The sequence below is a fragment of the Aedes aegypti genome, chromosome 2 (assembly GCF_002204515.2).
Source record: "Aedes aegypti strain LVP_AGWG chromosome 2, AaegL5.0 Primary Assembly, whole genome shotgun sequence".
Classification (NCBI taxonomy): domain Eukaryota; kingdom Metazoa; phylum Arthropoda; class Insecta; order Diptera; family Culicidae; genus Aedes; species Aedes aegypti.
The window spans coordinates 239,842,600-239,867,688 of record NC_035108.1 but is presented as its reverse complement, the minus strand read 5'-3'; positions in this window follow the sequence as shown (position 1 = coordinate 239,867,688).

The window sequence follows — 25,089 nt, the reverse complement described above, 5'->3', positions numbered from 1 at the left end:
GGGACTCATTAGCATTAGACGCAAAACAAAACCAGGGTACATAACTGCTGCGCTATCAAACTGATATCAATTTTGAATACGATATTCAAGGTGAAGATACAACAAAAACATGTATCGAATTTTCAAGAGCATAAATCTGGACGTTCTGGGCCAGACGTTTGTTTGCGCTGAAAACTCAATTGTTGATAACCAATAGATCAAATTTTCCGTTTGCAGCACATTTTAGTTCTCTATATTCGTACTCTTGAAAATTTGATGCATGGCTCACCATAAACAATTTGTTTTCGATCATCCTGTTTTATATACCATATATTTGTAGTACAGGAACTAATTATTGTGCTTTGTATTCCGGAGAGAACAAAGCGGTTCAAGCTCATACATTTTTCGAAGTGGCACTAGTTTATTGAAATATATGTATTATTGTAGTTTATCCTGGTGGAAGGGCGGCATCCATTAACATGTAGTAGCTTTTACTCAGAACTGAAACCAATGCTATAATCAACTATCCGGAGAAGCTGGCACGGTGGTACGGTATAGAATTCGCCCGGCAATATTGTCAATATGCACACTTTCCATAGAACATACCCGACCAGTGGATTACAAAAGATTTATAACAGATTTTGTTACTCAGTTTGGCCATTTTTCTAACAAAATATGTTATCGTAAAATGGGGTGAAGTTGATCACTTTTGAGCGATTATGTTCTATAAATCGTAGAAGGATGCATGTATTCTCACCCAAATATTTTTAAAACCTGTACTGGTTGGATGTTTATCGAATTATACAAACGAAATTTTTACGAATTGTTATCATAATAACAAAAACTTACTTTAGAAATCAAAAAATGGAATTTTAGATTCCGGGGTGAAGTTGATCAATTACTATGACACGTTTCCTAAAATAAAGAGACATGCTTTTTACTAAATTTGAGATCACTGATCCCAAATCAAGTATCAAAAATCTTACAACTTGTTGATAAATCGGTCAATTTTGGAATTGAATGTGGTGAAATCCAGAATACACCAAATAAAACGCCTGAAGGTATGCAATTTTCTTTTGAAATTAGCAACTCGCTAAAAAAAAGAACATTTTTATCACTGAAAATGATTTTTTATCCTGAATGCAAATATAAAACTGGGTTCACAGAACATATATGGAATGTACGAAACAGTTTATTTAAATGGTGTCTTTATATAGCCTTGGCAATAGTCGAATGTTTGGGGTAGAACCCTTCAACGGTTCATCGAACATTTCCTTAAAAATCTGTTTTTCCACGATATAACTATCTTGAATGACGAACCGAATTTGGAAACATCAAGAGTAGCTATCAGGTAATACGATATGACATAACTTGTGATAATCGAAAACGGATAGTAGCTCTCTTGGCAGTTTATACATGTGGGTACGGGAATGATCAACTTCTCCCCACTGATCAACTACACCCCGAATTACGGTATAATTTTTTTTTTCATTATGTTTATTTGAAAGGCACTCTGTGCTCGTGGCCACTACTGTGCCGGAATCATAGACCATCTGTAGCTTCTTTACCGATACAGATCTATTTTCAACTAATCTATATTTACATCTACTTTCACTCTCTTCTACTCTTTTACTCTCACACCGAGCAGGTAAAAGAGTGCTCTGCTGTTAGTCTAATCTATTTACATATAAGCCATACACGGAAAAAACAGTTTTCCTAGTTTTTGAGTTGACTTTACCAAAAATTAAGTATATGGATTATCGTTTCCACTTTATTGGTATTTTTCGGTAAAGTGAAACGATTAAGAGAACGGTGATCAAAACCACAGCAAGAGTATATCGATTATTCTCTCTACCAATGTTGTCAAAAACAGAGAGAGCTGCATCTACCCAATGAGGGTAGTTCGGCCCAATAAGTCATATTTGGGTAAATGCATTATTCTCAAGCTGAGGTTGAATAAACTCAATTTTGCGTTGAATCAAACCAAATTTAACACTTCAGTCGTCGCGTTGTTGTATTTTGTACAACACTGCTGAAAAAACCTCGCTTTTCGTTCACAACACCAGCGTGGTGGTTCTGACGGTGGCAAACCGCGCGACGACTGGAAGGTTAAGTAAATTTTTGTTATGGCTTCAAAGGCAAAGTACCTAACGGAGGCCTTGGAAATTTAGCCAAATTTGGGTTGTTGGGCTCAACTACTGTTTTGCGTTGAAACCATTCAGATTTGAGTAGTTCCGCGTTGCCGTGTAGTCCATTGCTCTTGAGGTGGTTCATTTTGCCGTGTTCCTGAGCAGGGTTGCCACATTAAAATCTATATTTTTTTCTTGAATTATCTGTGTTTCTGTATCCTGGATCAAAATATCTGTATTTTAAATCTGTATGACTAGAACTTAAAATAGTCAGGAGAATAACACAAGAAATTCAAGGAAATACCAATCCTTTGCAAGTATAATGCTAAATTGTTACATCTTAGCTTGAATTTTAAGGTTTTAAAAAGTATGTATTTTCTTTTTGGTTCATAAATCTGTATAAATCTGTATAATTTTGGCAGAATTCTGCATACAGAATCTGTATATCTGTATTTATCCAAGAAATCTGTAATCTGTATATACAGATTCTTGGTCACAAAATATTCGAGAAAATCTGTAAAATACAAATAAATCTGTATATGTGGCAACCCTGTTCCTGAGTCGTTTGAGGCTAGCTGCTTTCGAAGAAGGTCAGTTTGTCTCAGTAATTATCTGATATTGACGGAAAATGGATGTGCTCCCCAAAGCATGGTCCTCCGTGCGGCGTCTTCTGGTGGCTGGACGGGTTTTTTGTGGAGGGGCTGGGAATCTAACCCATGACCTTCCGCTTATGAAGCGAAAGCGTAACCTCAAGGCTACGGACACCTCTACATGTTATGATTTTGGCTGGTTAGTAGTTAAAATATCAAAAAATATAACGCAATTTCCTCTACACTAAACAATATTGTAACAAAATATGTTATAATCTAAACAAAAATGTAACTTATTATGTTTCAAATGAAACAAAAATATAACTCATTTTGTTATATTCCATAACACAACAACATTTGTTATAAGCAATTGCTCTCATTTTTTATAATGAATTGTGTTATTAATATGTTTTGAATTGAAATAAATTTGAAGCAGCCTTTGTTATTATAACTGATTTTGTTTTAATTGTGTTATAATATCCTCCATCAAGCTAAAATGCTCTTAACAAAAATGGAACAAAATTTGTTGTTTGCTGAATTTTATAAAAAAAACAACATGGCCTAAGCTATCCTAAGCCCTGGAATAAGTTCAGGAGACTTAAAAGGTGCCAGTACCCGAGCAGAAGAAAATAACTACTGAATACCAAATTGAGGTATTCCATACCAGATAATTTCCAATATCTTATACCTGAATGAGGTATGAATGAGCCCTGCATAAGAGCTAAAATACCTCAAATAATACATACTGCATATTCTACAAATACTACAATCTAGTAATTAGATCAGGTATTGTAATACCTAAATAATACATGATGGGTTTTCATATAAAAGTGATTTTTTTCAATTGTAGTTCATTACCTCCAGCAGTCCTCAAATGTAACATTTTTTTTCAAATACCATTATAATAACAAAATGAGGTATTGATAACTAGACAATACCTAATTGTGGTATGATACCAAAATATGGTATGCATGAGTTATTGCGCGTTATTCTTTCCTCCTCGGGTATCTTGGACAATTAACATATTGCGTGGATCCCAACTGTAAAACATTTCCAAGTGCGCAAAATTCCGTGAAAAAACCCTGTGGTAATCGGCTGAGCTATGTTGGTCATAATGTGCCCACAGGATTTCAGTAATATGATCAATTTACGACATATCAAAATTTGCAGAATTTCGTGAATAAATCACCTAATCTTATTTTAAGAGTCCATTTGTTGACCTCAGCCGCAACACTTGCAGAATTTTATGATAAAATGACTTGAAATATTGTGTAACCGTTCGTAAAACTTTACTAGAGATTTTTAGCAAACTCGGTGGCTTAAGCGCCACTCTCAATGAGAGACCACCAGTCGTGTTCAGATTTGCCCGACGTTTAGAGACCTTTTCTCTCTGGGAGAGTTTTGAACGGTTCTTGGTAGACAACACTAGAAAATCCAACGCAAGAATAACTTTTACTCCTCCACAGCCTTAAAGTTTTAGGGAATTCAGAAGAGGATGCTTACTCAAATGAGCTAATAAACGGAACGAAACGTAATGTAAGTTAGCGAGTAGTTTTATTTAAGCATAGTTAAACGTAACGGAAAAAGTAACTAATCTTTCTTCAAAACTTTTAGTTTAGGAATCGAATTCACCATTCATTCGGGTTGGACAAAGGAAAACCGTACGGAATGGAAAGAGAGCACATGGCCATGTACAAATTAAGCTCTTGACGTACCTGCGCAGGATTTTGGCATTGACTCGATGATGGCTCGTTGACGGGAAACGAAATGTCGACTCCGCAGACTCGATGATGGCGACGGTCGACCTCGGCGATGGCGGTAACGAGATGACGACCACCGGTGTGTCCGTGCTGCAAATTGGCGGGCAGCGATGAATCGACCCGCGTGCAAAATGGCCGAAGTATCGTTGCGGAGGGAGTGGCGGCTGGAACGGAAGCTTCCGATTTCGGATCTCGAGAGTGAGACGGCGATTGCGCCGAATTATACCCGGGACGATCCGCTCCTTCCAATAGAAAAGCACGTACCCAGCGACCCGGCTTCGCGTACCTGTCCGCTAATCCGAGCGGGGAGTAATGCCGCCCTATCTTTGGGTTAGGATCGAGGTTCGTGGCGTGTAATTGGCGTCACGCTTCTACGAACCGAACTCTCGGAAATGGGTCCACTAGGAGTAGCGGAATGGGACCTTACCTTCGGTAATTGGCGTCCGAAGGAGAAAAACTCGCTACAGAAGAGCTTTAGCGACTTCACTCACGCCTCCGTTTAGCTACCTAATTAAAAGGCGGGCCTTTGCACTGCACACGGGTCTCGAAGATAAACGGACTCCAGAATTCTCGACGAACGGACTACCAAAATTCTCGATTCGGCGGGGACGGATGCCGAATGTCAACGTAGAAATCCAGCCGTACGGAAAAAGCGCAGAGCGCTGCATGTCCAACGCGAAATCACATTAGTTTTAAGCTTTCATGCAATTAATTAAAAATAATTACCTTTTTCCGTGTAAATAAACTGAATAAAACTTTTTGTGCAGAAACGCGAATAATTTATGGACCTAGGTCCTCTAAAAGACGAAAGAAATACACAACGTTTAACACAACTTATCACACAAACTCACTCACTAACTTTTACCTTTAATCTCAAACTAACTTTTCACCAAAAACTCAACTCTAATTTTAATTTCACTTCAACTTAACGTCTCAGTATACTCGACTCGCGCACTTCTGCTTTCCAGCCAACTTCGTAGCGAAATGAACGAGTTGAAGAAATTCTTGCGCCAAGAAACTGCCTATTCTGACCGTCCCACTATTCAAATCAAAAAGCAACTATTATAGAAAATCGCGCCAACTGCTTTTGCATGGCGCTTGGTAGGTATGGCGACAAATCTAAATTACGGCTGTAGTCCGCCAAAATGTGTACATGGCGCTTTGCGAAGCTTTCATAATTCGTTATGGCAAACGTAATCCACATACGCTTACGCTACATGGATCGCTGCATTTTACGAACGCAAACAAAATATTTTTATTCAACGCTATAAAAACTAAAATTGTTTTTTTGTTTTATACTTTTTTGTTTATTATTAATGTTTTTAAACTACAAAAAACGTAAAACGTTACAATTGTCAAATGTCTTGAAACATGTTGGCAACCGATGGCCACGGAATAAGTTTCAGTAATGTGCGCAGTTCATACTTCTCGTATGTATAAAAAAAAGCGTTTGTATTGTTTACTAGTGGCCCCGGCAAACTTCGTCTTGCCATCAAGTAGGCTGTTGAAAAACGCTATTGATCGTCCCATACAAAATGACAGTTTCGTTCGCGCTAGTTTTTCCAATTTTTTTCCGGTGAATTGCCTGGGATATTTATACACACAAACACGTCGGAACCCTTGACGAACAAAACGGAGAAAGAATCATTCAAATCCGTTGACCCGTTCATAAGCCATTTCGTGACATACAAACACCATTCCATTTTTATTTATATAGATTTACTTACTTTTATAGGCATATCTATTTATTTCCTATTGTTAGTTTCTAATTTATCATTGCTCATTTATACCGATTCACCGGTAGAATATATGTTTTTGAGTATTTTTTTATTTTTTTTTTATTGTTCAAACTACTGCTTATGTCTACTTTGTAATGAAACAAAGAGAGTTTACTTTTTTATAATAATTTTGATCCTAGCATTGACGTTTACCATATCACAAAAATTCGTAGGGTGTGCAGTCCTAGATCGTCATGTGAGAGTTGCCTTCTTACCGTCTGATAAAAAAGCCTGACATTTGAAATTAATCCCTGACACATCCTCCAACAGTCGAGAGCTGTCCTGGCCACGTCCTTGCGAAAGCTTCTTCTTTTCCGGCGTTACGTCCCCACTGGGACAGAGCCTGCTTCTCAGCTTAGTGTTCTATGAACACTTCCACAGTTATTAACTGAGAGCTTACTATGCCAATGATCGACCCATAACGCGGGTAGATCACCTTTTCGTGGTGCGTTATGGGGTAAAGATCTACCAGTGAACCCTAGTCCTGACTGCTTCAAACGAAGAGAACAGGATGTTATAGTAATCAAAGGAACACTTTCAGTCCTTGTTACATTTTAAACCTTGTTGAATGTGACAAGTCTCGGTTTTCCCAGTTGCCGAGAATGATCTTGAGACAAGGAAAAAAATGAGTCGAATTCAACAATTTGTTTTCTAATCTTTTATTTATTTCGTTCTCTAGTTTGAAGAAGTAAGGACTAGGATTCTGATGCATGGACAATATCGGTGTAATTTCTTGGCTTTATCGAGGGATCCGATTTTGCCTGATAAAGGGGCGCGCCTGTGGAGAGTGCATGCTCCACACTCTTCGAAGGGTAGGAACCTTTCAGTTAGAATCCTTTCCTGTGATCAAGTTAGGAATTACAACTGTAATAAAACCGAATGCTTTATCACTTCTCGGTAGTGACAAAGTAAAACGACATGCACTACACAAAGGACACGGGATATACTACAATAGATCAAATATTATTCGCAGTGGTTTATGTTCCGAACAGAAAAAAAAAAAAAAATGCCAATGATCATTTTTTGCATGCGTATATCGTGTGGCAGGTACGATGATACTTTATGCCCTGGGAAGTCGAGAAAATTTCCAACCCGAAAAGATCCTCGACCGGTGGGATTCGAACCCACGACCCTCAGCTTGGTCTTGCTGGAAAGCTGCGCGTTTACCGCTACGGCTACCTGGGCCCCTTGCGAAAGCTGAGAAGAGAGAAAAAATGCTAAGTTGGATGCCCACTTGAGAGGGTTGCATTCCACATCCTCTCATAGGCATCACGGGAAGATCGACGAAGTTCAGGATTTATATGTAAGAGACAGGGCTGTGATTGCGCTCAAGACCTTCGGCTTAGTGATTAGAAACGGTAGTCATTAGACCACTGATCACGTCTATGTTACTGTAATGGAAAATATGTTTTCTACCTCACTACATACGTTAAGTTATCACAAAACATTTATAATCAAAAGAAGCATAAATGTGAAATAGGACGCCAAGTTCAATTTTGTTGCGATCTAGGTTTTCAAAATATTATTCAATTGGAAAAATTGTCTTACAGTTAGAAAATGAGTAATTACAGTCGAAAATGAGGGGTCCAAATAATTAGGGAGATATTGAGTTATAGTACTCAAATTCAGAGCAACTGAAGTTCAAAGAATATTAACTTTTACTATTATTCTATTACTAGATATCGAGTTATGGAGAGTGAAATGGAATCAGCAATTCAGTACCGAGAGGAAAATTAATCAATTGGTAAATGCTGGACATATCATACCATTGGTACATCACGTACCTTCTAATCTAGAGGGTTGGCGTCAGGCCTTGCAAGCCGAAAAACAGCGATTAAAAACTCGTTACGTGGCATTGTAAATCTCTCAACTTCATCTGCAGCACCCGCATACTCGCCGATGTGCTGATTCGGATTGGTCATCGTAGCGTTGCAGGAAGTGTGTTGGATGGGATCAACGGTGCGAGCGTTTACAGGTAACCATATCATCTACCAGAGCAAAGGCCGGCATGATAAACGTGCTCAGCCCTCACTTCGACCAACATCGCGTCGGAGTAGGCTATGTCGTTCCGCCGGGGACTAGCTGAGAAGATCGCGAAACAGCATCGGCAAATGGTCGTCGGAGCGCCTGTGAAACGAAAGTTTCCCTCCACCGGAATCGCAGGACCGACCTCGGCATCTGACCGGAGAGCATCGGTTCGGGAGATCTTCCGCCGTTGGGGAAATCTTCGTTGGAGTAGGATAGATCCACCGTCGGGGACTATTCTGAGTAGTCCGTAGCGAGTCACCGGCTTAAGTCGTCGGAGCACCAGTGAACTGGATCGACCTCGGCACTCCATCGGTCAGCAGCAGTGAAGCGGGAACAAACACGTGACGTTAACGGTTTCGGGAGACATTCCTACATCGGGAACTCTCCGCTGGAATAGGCTAGCTCGACCGTCGGGGACTATGCCGAGTAGCAATCGTGACAAACCACCAGTTGGGTCGTCGGGACACCAGTGAACAGGAAGCTGCCCTCCAAACGGAATCGCTGGACCGACCTTGGCATCCAACTTGTCCAACCTGGAGAGCTCGATAATCAGTGGATTAGCAGCAGGCGCAAAAGTTGCACAGGGCTCTGACGAGATGCCAGCCCCAAACGCGTCGCAGCAGAGCAACGAAGCGACAGTAGAAACATGGCCCTGACGTGACGCTAGCCCCAGATGCAGGATGAAAAGAGCAAGGGAATCATCATAGGACACATCCCAGCGTAACGCGACATCACGAGGAACCGACTTTCATTATCAAATGAGGCCTGTTCTCGGAAATATGTCTTGTGACCATATGATTAAACAGGTTTTATATTTTGCATATTAAATGTACTTGATGTTGTGACATTCACTTTGAAACTTAACACTTTATATATGGTAACTAAAAGCAGTTGCATTTCGTAACGCGATACCATCGTTGAAATGCACTTTTTCAAACATCACTCTATAATCGCCTATATCTGCTCTACTATAATTTTAAGAATCCAGGTTTGCTCTAGGCAATCCTTCTATGTTTTGATTAAAACCGGAGTGTAACTTCAAACAGGAAGGAAATATTGAATAATTGTAGAATTTCGTGCTTAGTAAAAGCGTAGATGGCGCTTGGGGCCGCCACATAAATTTGACTTAATTCTTTGCAATAATACTTAGATGTTTCTGTGATTTTTTAAGAATGTTTCGGATACAGTGCCTTTGGATGGCGGAGCGAATAATCTTGAATTTGATTAAATTTAATTGTAAATTCAAATTATGTAAATCATTCAACTATGTACTTTGAAAAGTATGCTTTCGGCGAAGTCGACAAGCAGACGTTTATGGTTATCGGAACTGGCCGATATTCAATGACACAGATCGTCACATACGGAACGGCAAGTGCGCCGTATTCAGCCACGAAAACCCTCCAGCTAATCGCCAATGATTAAGCAGAATTGTAGCCAGCTACTGTCGACCCAGTTGTAGAAGATTTCTACGACGACGACGGCGCACCGGACGTCGACTCTGCTGGAACTCTCGGACAGCAAGTCACCGGTATGCTCGGCTCCGCCGGGTTCACCCTCAAAAAGTGGGCGTCCAAAGAAGTGTTGCAGGATGTACCGCCGGAAGATCTGGCCATCCAGCTCCTCCACGATTTACAGAATGTGCGGACAATCTCCACGCTCGGTCTTTTATGGGATCCGAAGGCCGACAATCTCCGATTTAAGGTCGAAATACCTTTCCCTGCTGACATTCTTACCAAGCGGAAAGTGATGTCGTACATCGCTCAGATTTTTGACCCTTTGGGCTTGCTAGCTCCAGTCATCGCAAAGGCAAAATTGTTCATGCATGCTACCGTGCTACAGTGGCTGCGCTTTCAACCCGTTGGAAGGCATTTGTCGCTAATCGGGTGTCTTAGATCCAGAACACTACGTGCATCGACTAATGGAGGCATATCGCTGGTCCTTATAATCCTGCTGATGACATTTCCCGCGGTCTCAACCCAACGGACATCCTAGGTTGTTTCCGTTGGTGGCAAGGCCCATCTTGGTTGTCTCTAACTGGCCATTAACGACCAAGAAAATCCCGCCGGGCCCGAAAAAGGACGCAACAACCCAATTATGTCATTGACCGCCGTTTAAACTAGTTTTTGTTCTGATTTGTTCTCTCGATACTCCCGCTACAACAAGTTACGCCGAGTGCTGGCATTCTGCAGTCGATATCTGCATCGTTTGAAGGAGCGCGCACAGCTGCGCCAGACCAGGTCGGACATCGCTACATTGGTCGTTAGCATCCGATCAAAATCACCACCAGTACCACCATTTACAACCACTGTGCTCCAACACGCTAAACACCTACTATGCCGTTTAGCATTCGTTGAGGAGACATCAGACCTACCAAATGGCGAACGTGTCGCCAAGTTTTCAGCACTCAATTGGATGAAACCGTACGTTGATGAAGACGGCACGCTTCGCGTCGGCGGCCATCTGCGTATCGCCGCACTGTCCTTCGACAATAAACACCCAATCGTTCTGTCCGACAAAAATCCACTGTCTGCTTTGCTGGTTAGCAGTTACCACGTAAGCCTACTGCACGCAGGGCCTCAACTCCTGTTAGCAACTCTTCGCCAGAAGTTCTGGATCCTTGGCAGCAGAAATCTTGTTAATTCCGTCTTCCATCAATGCCACTATTGTTTCCGATCCAAGCTCACTCTAGTCCAACAGAGCACAGCCGATCTGCCGATCTCGCGAGTTTCGTCGACGCGTCCGTTTTCCGTTTGCGGGGTCGACTACTGTGTACCATTTTATGTGAAGTCAGCAGATCGAAATCGTGGTCCAACAAAGGTCTATGTGGCCATGTTCGTCTGCTTATCAACCAAGGCTGTCCACATTGAGCTAGTGAGCGACTTGTTACCAACTGCGTTCCTAGCTGCACTCCGTCGTCTCGTCGTCCGCCGTGGAAGGATCGTCGAACTCCATTCCGACAACGCCACTACATTCAAAGGTGCTTCGCATGCACTCAACAGAGTCTACCGCATGCTGAAGATTGAAGCCGCCGATCGTCAGCAAATCTTCGACTGGTGTTCCGGAAACGAGATAGTGTGGAAATTTATTCCACCTAGGGCACCACATTTCGGAGGCCCCCGTCAAGTCGGCGAAAACGCATCTGCTGAAGGTCGTTGGCAACGTCAATCTAGCCTACGAGGATCTGTTGACCTTGTTGGCGCAAGTCGAGATGTGCCACAACTCTCGGCCTCTGCCGCTAATACATGAGGACCTTACGGATTTGGACGTTCTAACGCCAGGACACTTCCTTGTCGGAAGTAATCTTCAAGCGGTTCCTGGGCCAAATTGGAAGGAGACCGCCGAAAACCGACTGGATCACTGGGATTCAATCCAGAAACGCCTGCAGCAGATCTGATCCCGTTGGTATCCCGAGTATTTGCAGCAACTACAATCTCGTGCAACTAAAGGATGCAACCCGCCGGTCGCAATCGAGGTCGGCGTGTTATATGTCATGTAACCACACAGAATCCTGCTGGATTACATGACATATAATTGAAGTTTGTATGACATATCATGTAAATATCCATGATATTCCACGCTCCAATTATGTGCATTATATGTCTCAGAAATTTACACGTTTCGTTCGAACTGTGCAACGTTCCCCAGCAAACTGGCCGCTGGGAAAAATTATAAAGCTCCATCCCGAAAAGACGGTGTCGTCCGTGTGGTGACCCTCAAGATAGCAAGCGTTAACGAATGCTCGATGCGTACCTGTGTTTCTGCAAAGGTAATTGCAGGTCCAATAATATACCGTTTCACCGTAAGATCTACCTGGTCTTTTTCTTTGTTCCTGGTCGACGATGATCCGATCGGCACCTCTGTATCCTAGGCAAGAATGAACTGAAGTCCCGTGTCAACGCAGTGAAGTCTCCGTCAACGACAACGAGAAGTATCGTAAAATGGGGTGAAGTTGATCACTTTTGAGGGAATCTGTTCAATAAGATCTGGTGAGATGCATGTATTATCATCAAAATATTTTTAAAACCAGTACTGGTTGGATGTTTATCGAATTATGTTAAGGAAATTTAGACATAGTGCTATTATAATAGCAAAAACAGTTTTTAAAACTCAAGAAGTGAAGTTTTTAATTCTGGGGTGAAGTTGAACATTTACTGTGATAGGTTTCCAAAAATAAAGGAATATACTATTATATGGAATTACTGAATATAAATCAAGTCAATAAAATCTTACAACTTGTTGATAAATCGGTAAATTTTGGAATTAATATTTGTGAATTACCGAATTAAACGCCTATATGTAGGCAATTTCCTTTGTAATTGGCAACCTGCTCACGAAAACAACAATTCATTCTCTGAAAACATTTTTTTTATCGTCAAGACAAATTTGAATCTGAGTTCAGAAAATAATTCTGGAATATTTGAGAAATATTATTTGAATGGTGTGTTCACGAGGTATTTGAAAAAAATGTTTAAACAATTAAAAATACTTAATGCACAGAGAGTGAGAGGTTTATATTGACCGATCATTAGGTAGCACTGCGGAACGCGTTTTTGTCTCAAACATCAAAATATCGCTATTCACTTAATTAGGGGTTGCTGAATCCATTGCCGTTTTCAGAAATATCATAGCACGTCTAGTTTTTGAGATATTGGCTGTTGAAAATGCAAAATTTTACTATATCAGCCATCTTGCATGCAAGTTTCCCAACTTGCATGGCAATTTATTTGCTTGATTTGCCACAGAATTACAACTTCATGTGTATAACAATACTTATCAGTAAAGTTCTTAATACTATCGATGCTAAAAGTTATGTTTTTGTGTTTTAGAAAAGTATTGTATTTTGCCATATACGAGAAACGAGATGGCAAGCATGTTGAAAAAATCGAATATTTCCAAATTTAATCGTGAAATTCCAACTAAATCATATTTGAAATGAAAGTTGAAGTTTTATTTTGCATGCTTGCTGGATTAGATCACAATAAAGTTTCATAAATCATACTTTTAATGCCATGTAAACATCAATTAAACCAGTGTTTTATACAACTATGCCGAAATGCAGCTAAAAATTGTGACGTGCATGGATATTTCTAAGAACGGCATCAGATTCAACGACCCCAAATCTACTAGAGACAATTTAAATTTAATTCTTGAGACATGCAAAAATGTCATTGTTACGCTGTGGAGAAAGAACAGCGAAATTGTAAACTAACTGTTTACAATTTCGCTGTTCTTTCTCCACAGCGTAACAATGACATTTTTAGCAACTACATAGAAACTACGTTCAGTTTTCGTCTCTGTGGTCGGTTGATGGCAGCGACCTGATCTCCGACGCATGTGGTGATCGTTTCAGTGCAGAAAAAACGGCAAAGTCCCTCCGTAAAAAAGGACTTGGAAAAATTCTGTGGTTCGCTCACTTGTATCGCAATTTATTTCTTCTCGGTGCTAGTCCAGGACTAGCGAAGCAGGTCCTTCGAGACTCGGCAAGGTGAGTATAGCCAACAGATGTTTTTCTAAAAAAACACATTAAATTTGCTTCTTCTTCAAGTAGGTATTTGAGAACTTCACGGGATCCCGGGAAGTAGTATTTTGTTTCACATGCCCCGAGGAAATGAAAACCCTACACTACTGATTCGACAAGCAGGTTCTATCTCAGTTGGGTTTTATTACTAGAATTAAGAATAATCTACAACACAATCAAAAGACTCTTCTTCTTCTTCTTCTTCTTTCTGGCGTTACGTCCCCACTGGGACAGAGCCTGCTTCTCAGCTTAGAGTTCTTATGAGCACTTCCATAGTTATTCACTGAGAGCTTACTATGCCAAAGACCATTTTTGCATGTATATATCGTGTGGCAGGTACGAAGATACTCTATGCCCTGGGAAGTCGAGAAAATTTCCAACCCGAAAAGATCCTCGACCGGTGGGATTCGAATCCACGACCCTCAGCTTGGTCATGCTGAATAGCTGCGCGATTACCGCTACGGCTATCTGGGCCCCTAAAAGAGACTCATAAAGCTTATTGATAAGAAGTTAAAATCGATCACAGCAGTTGCGCGAGACATTATTGTAGTATGAATAATTTAAAATGCATTGCCTATGTCTACATTGAGATCACGCATTGCATTATAGACATTTAATCAGCCATTCGTTTGTATGGCTGCAAAATACTTTGTTTGGGTGGAAAATTGTTCCATGATGATAAAACAGAAAACCGACGCAACGCCAGCCGGCATCCAACGCAACGATTTGTTATAGGGTCAGTGTACCAATAGCCGATTAGCTATGAACAAATATTTGTATAACATCGAATACTAAAACCCACATTATTTTGTTTACGTCATTTGGAAGCTTTTTATTGTAACTTGAATGAAAATCGTATTTTTCAAAGCTTTGATGTTTATTTTAAAATTGCTTTTTTTTGTCAGTATTGCTACTATAGGTTTAATAATTGCAGCCTATTAGTTCAATCATTTATTAAACAAAAATGAGTAATAAATCAATTTAGCTTATGAGCTTTATAGCAAATCATATATTACTACTATTCACAGCAAAATTAAAAAGCCACTAGTGCGACTATAGGCAACGGTCCACTAATGGTACACGCACCCTAGGCATTCTAAAATGCAAAATTCGACTTCAGCGGAGGAGGCCAGTGAAATCGACGGAAACAAAACCACACCCATTATCGTGTAGAACTGTGGCAGGAGTAGTCTGAAGCCGAAGCGTGAGCAATACTGGCTGAACTGTAGGTAGTTATCTATTTTTGGGTGGGTAGTTGGTAGCCTCGGTTTGGAGCTTGACTGTTTGCAAACTGCTGAGGCGCATTTCGCACACACCACCAGGCTGGAAACCGCAACAATGCAATGGTGATAAATAAGTGCTGCGTGTGTGTACCAACTGCTGCTGAGAAATACAGATTCAGACCTGGTTGTACCCGGCGCGAATAAGCATTTTTACCTGTAGACACGGAAGATTTGTTGGAGTTGCACTGGTTTGATGCTGTGACCGGAATAACTAATTCAGATCGTGGATTTGCGTATAGAGGTGGCTGACGACATTTTATCACGTGATACATAATGCGGTATCGGGAACTTACCTGAAAAAAAGAATGGAAAAGACTTTATGTAACGCAATTGTTTGTAAACATGCGATAATATTCTTGACATTGTATTATGCATTTTTTTAAATACCTTTTCAATATCATTTCAAACATTATATCCGTTTGTTATATCAAGATGATTTTTTGTAAGGCAACACTACCATCTTAATTTATTATAAATAAATTTATCTTTTATTAACATTTTTTAATAACATTTCATTTAACGTAACAGTTTTTTTTACAGGTGAGTTGATTTCAATGCTTATAAGAGAATAAAACAAAACGATCACAATTAACCTAACATATCCTAAATATGTAACGCATTAATCGTGATTGCAACGATTTTTGTTTAAAATTATTTATAATGTTATTCACCATTTGGTCCAATTTTTTAACATTCGATATTCTATGTAACTAATTAGTACTATCTAGGGAGGAAGCTTCAGAACCATTTTCAAAATTTTATTTTGAATCCGTTGCAGAACATTATTCTTGGTATTACAACAGCCAGCCCACATTGATACACAATGTCGACCATTTCACTTACACTCTTCCTAAAATACAACCGGAGTATGAATTAAACACAAAGGTATGTTGAACTACTGTAACAATTTGGGTTTCATTTAGATGACTACATTAACTAACGATTGTCCAATCGATTAAGAGTGTCGCAATAGTTATCGACTCACCCTTTACGTCACAAATCGATTTGCTGTTTTTACTTCAATTACTTCTTTTTGCAAGTGTTACAGGTATGCCGGTAGCTGCAGCTGTTGCTCTAGTAATAAATTAGCGAAGAAAAGTCGAGCTCGATTGCATAAAATAGCTCTTAAGCTACCGTAAAACTGCAAAATGAACGCATCCAGCTGACACAAATTGATGATGCCTATTTCGATGTTTACTTCATAATGACTTTAATGGTGTTGTTTGCGGGTCGCAAAAAAAATGTCGAAAAAATCTCCAACCAAATTAATACTTCCACGCCGGTCTCCAAGCACAGGCAAACAACGGCTTGCAGTGAAAAATACCGTGCATAATTTAGTTTACAATGCACAAACGGTAAGCAGCGAAACCAAAGCGTTAAACGAAAATGTTTTGCTTCTTTTTGCCCACTGCTCGTTTAATGGTCGGTATAGCCGGTCAGTTATGGGAAGAAATTACGACAACCATGCGGTGAATGATTATGAGGTAAGATGTCTACTTGAGGCATGATGAGTTGAGGTATGCATCCAATAAGTCGAGTATTTTACATACGTTCTCTCATGGGAATCATTGCGTTAATGAAATGCTTATCGTGAAATATGAGTCGAAATCGACTCTCGATTTCTGTCATTCTCAGGATCGGATTGAGTTAAATCTAAACGGTGATACTAGGCAATCTTCCATTATCATTGTAAAGTATACTTCTGCATTCAGGTTAAATCACAGTGTAACAAAAATGACATTTTTGCGTGTCTCAAGGCTCAAATGATGTCTCTCTAGCAGACTTGGGGTTGCTGAATCAGATGCCATTCTTAGAAATATTCCAGCCCGTCACAATTTTCAGCTACATATCGTCAAATTTGTATAAAACAGTGGTATCATTGATGTTTACATGAAATTCAAGGTATGGTTTTTCACATTTATTGACTTAAACTTTCATTTCAGATATAATTTGGATGAGATTGGAGGGCTAAATTTAAATTCGGCGTGTTTATATATATGGTAAAATACAATACTTTTCTAATCCATCAAAAAATAACGTTTGAACGTCAAATGTATTATAAACTTTGTTAATAAGTATTGTTATACACAAGAAGCTTGAGTTCTGTGGCAAATTTAGCAAATGAATTGCCATACAAGCGGCTAAACTTGCATGCAAGTTGGCTGAAATAGTCAAATTCAGCATTTTCAACAGCCAATATCTAAAAAACTAGACGTGCTATTATATTTCTGGAAATGGCAATGCATTCGACAACCCTTGGTTGTAAATAGCGGTATTATCGTGCTTGAGACAAAAGCGTGTTCCGCAGTGTAATTGTAGACATTATTGTATGGGATCTACAGTCCACTGTGTTATATTTCGTCGATTTCATGCGCTTTTTGAATAGCGCCCAAACCGTTGATTTTAGCGATATAGTTTGTTCGGAGAAGTTTCTTGGTATACTAGAGCTCATCTTCTGGTGAAAAAAGTTTTGTGATCAATTTACCTAGCAGTGAGATAGAAAAACTATTTTTTCAAAACATTTAGATAGACATATGCTGTCTTCGGCAAAGTTGGCAATTTGAAACAACTTTGTCGAAGACATGATTTTTCTATCTCTTATACTTTTCGAGATATGTGAATTGTATGTGAATGGCCCCTAAAAATCATATTCTTAATCATAACTTCTCTCCAAGAATTTTGACATTTTTTGTGATTTCTACAAAGTTTTTTGTCATGAAAAAACCCGTGTTTTTGCTGAACATATCATCACGCTATCTTTTGAAGTAACAAAGTTATTAATGAATGACTATTTTTTCAAGGGGTAGTTTAGGCCCCTATAACTGCCTTTCGGCGCAAGATGGCGCAGACAACTCTTACAAATCATGAAAGTACCATATCTTTCCATTCGGCAGGTGATAAAAACATTTTTCTATAAGCGTCTTTTCATGGGTTCTTGAACAAATAAGCCTAATTAAAACGATTTCTATCGATTATTCCTTTACTTCAAGAGATAGAGAGGTGCGATGTTAAACAAAAACACGCTTTTTAGGATATCTAACAACTTTGTAGAAGGCTTGATAAATGTTAAAAAATCTTAGTAAAAGATTATGAACAATAATGAATTTAAACGATTTTTTTCATACACCTTTGTGTACATTCTGTTAAAAAAATCGTAACTCTTTTACAAGATTTTTAACATTTCATGTCTTCTTCTAAATTGTTAGATATCTTAAAACGCATGTTTTTGCTGAACATCGCACCTCTCTATCTCTTGAAGCTATCATAACATTATGAATGATCAATCGATTCCAATGCTTTTGACAAGTATTTGGAAATTTCCTAAATATCTAAAAAAAATTATATTTGTTCATGTTAATTTTTTTTTCTGAGTTTTAAATTTTGTCTGAAAAGTTGCAATCTTAAGCTTTCATTCAATAAAATAAGATTAGAAATCGGTTGAGCTGTTCAAAAGTTATATTTTTTTAAAATATAAAAATCTAATGCGCAGAGATCTACAGTATGTGTTGATAAAAAATGACTGATTTTTTATTTTCTAAAAAAATATCTCAAAAACTTAAAAAATGCGCAGAGATCTACAGTATGTGTTGATAAAAAATGACTGATTTTTTATTTTCTAAAAAAATATCTCAAAAACTTAAAAACATCGCTGAAAATTTGACAGTGAACGTAAACTTCGAAGAAAAACTGATAACAGCAATAGCCGCTTTTGTCCCAAAGTCTTCAAAACACCAAAAACACGAAATTTTTTGATTTTTTTTATGTAAAAAACAATTTTTGTGAAATTTTATATTTTTCTTGAAAAGTCAAAATTTTAAGCTTTCGTTACGTCCAAGAAAATTGAAAATGACTCAAACGTTTCAAAAGTAATAATTTATTTACAAATAAAAATTTCGCAAAATCTCGATTTTTCTGGTCATTTTGTTTCGGAAATGATCCCCTTTATCAAAAACGTGTATCCTTATTTCAGTTAAGGAACAAAATAGCAAATTTTCACGAAATTTGGTGACCCACTAGTTCGGGATTTCAATGGAATGGCTGCAAAGCTATCAAAACATACAATCAAAATTTTATTGAAACTTACTTTTGGGAGATTTTAAACGATTTCTTCAAAAATCTTAAAAGTGTCAAAAATGATTTTAATATTTTCTTAAGTTAAGAACACATCAAACTAAGCTACTGCAAGAAAATATGCAAAATATTTTGTTATGAAAATTATCTGACACCTTTTGAATATAATCTGCAATATGCTAGGATAAATTCCGAAGAAATTTACAGTTTATTTGGCTAGGAAAAAAATCTACAGAATATACTTGCCGTCCACATATTACGTAACGCTTCAGGGGGAGTATCAAGCGTCACGAAAATTTAAAAATTTGCATATAAAAAGCGTTACGCAGGGGGGGGAGCGTCACGTAATAAATTGACGATGCCCTAGTTGTTTCAAACAAAATTTTTCGTTACAAGTTTTGGTAAATATAAACTTTAAAAGAAATTCTCTTTAACATCTCTGTACCATTTGTTTTCATGTAGAGCTTTTAAAGTTTTTGCCCTGAAGAACTGGAAAGAATTCAAGGGCATATTCCTGCTATATGATTTAAAAGCCATAACAACTCCTTACGATATTAGGAGTGTTTTACAAATACTTTCTTCAGGATAGGATAGGATGCTCTAGATTCTTCAAAAATTTTAATATATTTTAATTATTTTTTTTTTCAGGAAATATGTATCAGATAGGGTGCAGAGCTACTTGGGCACTTCCATGATTCACTTTGGCATGGGGGGTTTTTCTCGGCCGACTCGTCTGAAACTTTGCAATAAGAAGCACTTCAGTACGATGCATATTGCGGCCAAATATGAGCTTAGTAGATTTCAAAAAACCACACTGCCGAAGTGAATCAAAAGTGTCAAGAATAGGATGCGTCTCCCAATATCAAAAAAAAATCTCTAAAATTTGAATTGAATTATTAAAAAACAAATCACGTAGACTAAGTCAAGATATTCCCTAGAAGTAAAATAGCAATGTGGGAATCATAAATAACTTGAAGTATAACAAAGAATTTTCAATTAATTTCCAAGGAACTGCTTTGACCATTGAAATTTAAAACTTTCTTTGTAGTAAGACACCAAAAATGGAACATTAACAAAAAAATCAACTTTCAAATGTTTTTTCTTAACTTTCAAATAAAATTTAACTTTACGGTAAGAGAAGGTTCATCAAGGGTCTATCAAATGTAAGGGACGATTCAAATATTACGTCCATCGTTTTTCGGGATTTTTAGACCCCCTCCCCCCTCCCCCCTCTGTCACACTGTTTTGCAATACCTGTTATACAACACAAAAATACAAGGAATGATCAATATCTATTGAAATAATGATTGCATATTTTGCTAAAAGCCTTTCAGAAATTGTTTATGATTCTTTTATATTTTGCCTCATAAATGTTTTTAATTTGTTACTATTAAGAAGCCCTAAATCAATAATATCTTCAAACATTTTACCAAGTAGTTCACGAATTTTGGCGCCCCATTTAGGCTAGCGCCATTGGCGAGTGCCAACCTACCAGAAAAGTAAAGTATGCAAATACTTAATTTTTTTTCTTAAATATATTTGGACTATCATTTGAAAAGAGCCTAGAAAAGAGCCAAACTTTACCACCAGATAATACTCCTACAAAAAAGTTTTGGTTGACTTGTAGAAAATTGTCTAAATTTTTGAATAAAAACACTGAAGTTTCGATAAGTATTGATGTTTAACTGGAAAAATCATTAAAGAAGGGCATTCTTTGTTAGGTGTAATGTTTTTGATAACGATTTTCAGCTACATGCATGCTTAAGCAATAAATTGAGTACGATTCGAACAATATCACCTATCATGTGTGCAGTTTCAACATATTCTGAAAAACTGCTACCAGAGCAGCTGTTACATGATTTCATAGCAGTTCGGTGATAACAAGGCTGTTACCTAACTGATCGATAATATTTCACAGGGTTACAGTCAAATTGTTTGTTTCACGGATTTCTTTTCCAGTAAAATAGTAGGTTTTACGGATTTTGTCGGTGAAATAGTAGATTTCACAGGAAAAACTGTATTTTTGATTTTTACAGTTCAAATTTGGCGATTTATTTTACAAGATACTGCGATTCATTTTAAATTTCGAGCTACAAAAATACAAACAAATCTAGTAGGTATTCCATCTAAATGCAGTGTTGAGTATTAGAGGGTTATAGTAATAAACACTTCTCCGAAACGTCGATGAGATTATTAACAACTGTATGGCGACTATTTTTTCTTTATCGCCACCGTTTAACCTATCACCCTCTTATATTACTTGTTTTATGTTATGGGACATTAATGTTTAATCTCAAGCGGAGTTTTGCTGTTAGCTTAAAGCCAAATTACAAAACAAATGTCAGCAAATTCCTTCTGCTCAATTTTAATTGGTACACACCAAGCTTCGGATTATCTCTGCCACCTATTGAAACGATGCTGTTCTCGTCTAATTGCGTCATTCAGTAGTAATACGTACTAGAAGAGTGATGGAGAATTAAACGAAAAAATACACATTCGCTCTGAATTGCCATTGCCGACATTCGATTCAATTTACGCCCCACAAACGACGGCATCCATGAACCATATACGCGGATGGAAAGCAGCATCTACTCGTACCTCTACCTACCTATATCGTAAACTAGACAATTTACGAGTTTCAATTGTTTCAACGAAAATCAACTGTCGGTTAACTGTCAGCCATGCGGGGCAAGTAGTACGTACTTTATTTGGCTCAATTGTGTGTTGGAAGATGTTCAACCGAATGATATTTTCCGCATCGGAAGGTAATGTTCCAGAATTTTAAATATTTAGGCTTTCTGGAACCTGTTGTTGGCGGAACAATTTTGCTTTAAAATTTGATATTGATATTTAAAATGTTCGATTATAAATGAACCTTGCGTTCAATTAAACCCGCAAGTTGACGATACAAGTTCATAGATCTTATAATATTCTCTCAAAACTAAAAGCTTTTTATTTGGAATCATCAAATATAAATATTGTCGATTCCAATACTTTGTTCAGATGAAGTTGAGTAGCTAGGACTCATGCTAGATAAGAATTTCACTCTCAAAAATCACATTTGGGACATTCAAGCCAAATGTAACAAATATAAAAAATGTCTCTATCCCCTTATTAAATACAAACTTTGTCTTCAGAACAAGTTTTTGATCTTCAAACAAATTTTCAAGCTGAGCATGTTGTATGCTGTATCAATATGGACTTGCTGTTGTAATACCAGGAAGAATGCTGTGCAGAGGATTCAAAATAAAATTTTGAATGTGATTTAGTTTAATTAAATTTATCAAATTAGGGTGAACGTGCTATCTAACAGAGAACAATGAGAAATTAATGCAATATTTGAAATGATACTAATATTATTAATAAAATCATTTTGGTGAGGTTTGCAATATAGATAATCGATAGTAGTCTGATATGGTAGGACAAAAACTTATCATGCGTCCAATCAGCGAAATAACGCGACTAATCCTAATGAAGTCTATTCGGCAACCTAGCTCACTATGAACGATAATCAAATTCGGTGTTCCATCAACCACCCAATCAACCGTTCTGAGTGCGACTCGTTAAAAGTTTATTGAGCAGTTGCATCCTAAAGTTGCTCCTTTGTGAAGGATTCGAGCAAACATCGCAAATCACGATCCCGGGATAAATATTGGAAACAGGAAAACATTGGCCGTTAGCCGTAAATCAATGCTCCATCTTATGCTAGGGCGAGCCTCTCCGATTCCATTACACGGCTCACCGCATTCGTAAATAATTTAATTTGTACCATCCAACAACTAAACGACTGCCGTGCTTCGGCGCTTGGCCGGGAGTTGGCGAGTTTGCTGAATGTTTCGGCATCGCATGAAGTAACAAACAACAGCATAAAATTTATGTAATGCGTAACTGGGCGGATGCGCGAGATTCAGATTGAGAGCAATTTGCGAACAAGATAGGGTGAGCATGTGGAGGCTAAATGATGAAATGGGGGAGCTTTGGGGGAAAGACATTTGCTGTATTTATCTCGATGATGAACTAGTTGGGAGATTGGAAGCAAAAACAATTGGGTGGCTAACGATAATCCTGGAAAATAAACACATAATAGCCAATAATGACTATTCAATTATTGGAATACCTGAAATTTACTTCAAATTATTGGCTATAATGTGTTTATTTTCGAGGATCGTAAATATTTTTACCACAATTTGTTTTTGGCATTTTTTTTCATTTTTTTTTCTAGATAGGGAGTGGGGAGAAAATTGCACGATTTCTTATGCGTATTTAACGAGTTTGACTCAATAATGTATAATTTAATATTAGAAGATAAAAAAGCAGCTAGTTTTTTCAGCAAATATTTTTTACATACTAAGTTTTGTTTGGATTTGTCCCCTAATTTTGATGAGATTCAGACAGCCACATTGCAATGCTTTGAAGAACAGTCTATTTCGAAAAGAAGGGTGAATTTATTTTGAAAAGGATATCTATAATATGCACAAAATTAGGATATAGTAAAGTCTCTTATTAGACGACGGTACCCACTTACTCCACTAATTTTTGTTGGTGTCGGGCTACTAGCATTAAGATCTTCTTAAAGATTTTATTTCGTAAACGATGGTAATGAATGATCATCCTGAGATTGTCACTGCAAGTGTTGTTCTATGGAACCCGCTTAAAGATCAACCTGATAGACAACCGTTCCGATATAGCAAGGAAACGTTAATACACCTGTATATGTTAGAAAAGCGGCTACAGTAGAAACTTTCGTTGGTTTGTGGGATCACCAATTTGCATTTCGATGAAATAACCACAGATTTTTTTTTTACGATGGAGAAATGATGATGGCAGGAAAAAGGTGAGCAAATCCATAAGAGACCTGCCCGTTTTAATACAAGAAGATAAATTACATGATTACAATTAGAGCAGAATTTACTTTAGTGAATGCCTTCAGGATATATTTCTTTACAAAAATTTTTTATATATGGAAATATTAGTGACTAGCTTATTCAACGAAAACTTGAAAGAACAGCCTATTTGAGAAAGAAAGAAGAGTAAATTTCTGGTGAAATGTTTGCAGCTATGACGTGAATGATCACTATAGCAACGTGATACTTTGGCACAACCTATATTCATAAGAAAGAGTATATTCAAAGCGTTTTTTTCTCTTATAAGCAGGTGACTCACCTGTAAAAAATCTGAACTGCTACGGCAAATGAAATGTAATATGTTGTTAACAAAATGTGAATAAAATCTTAGATTTGTTTTACCAAATTAGGATGATAGTGTTGTCTAATAACACAGAACACCTAGATATAAGAAATAATGAATGTAATGTTTGGACTGATACTAATAAAGAAATTAAAAAAAAAAAATTCATAAGGAAGGAATATATTTTTTTAAAAACAAAATTGAAATATAAACGCCACCAAGAAGCTCAAATACCGGTGATTACGCAGCTTTTCAGCAAGACCATATTGAGGGTTATGGGTTCAAATTCCTCCGGTGGTGGATCTTATGCATTGACCATTTCCATGACGTCCTTGGGCATAGACATGTACAAGAATGGTAAATTGACAAGAAAAGCTCTCAGTTATTAAAACCCAGGTAACATTAGTAGCTGAATAACAGCTTATTCAGCTGAAACGAAAATATACAAACATCATTTTAGCTGAATAAGCTATTGTTCAGCTATCAATGTTACTTGGGTAGGTTTTTTTTTTGTTTTTTACAAGGGGGAAATCTGCAAACAGATCCCCTGAGAAGATAACTCAGGGAATGCGGGGATGACGCACCAACGACGACCCGCTAAAACCAGCCTATGCACTGTGCATGAGCAATTCATTTAGAATTGCTCAAGTGGTGAACAGTGCATCGACATGACCCTTGGACTCAGACCCTCATCTCCCCGGAACCACCTTACGGTATTTCTTCGGGAAGGGACCAGTGCATATAGCACAACACGTGTAGCAGAAGT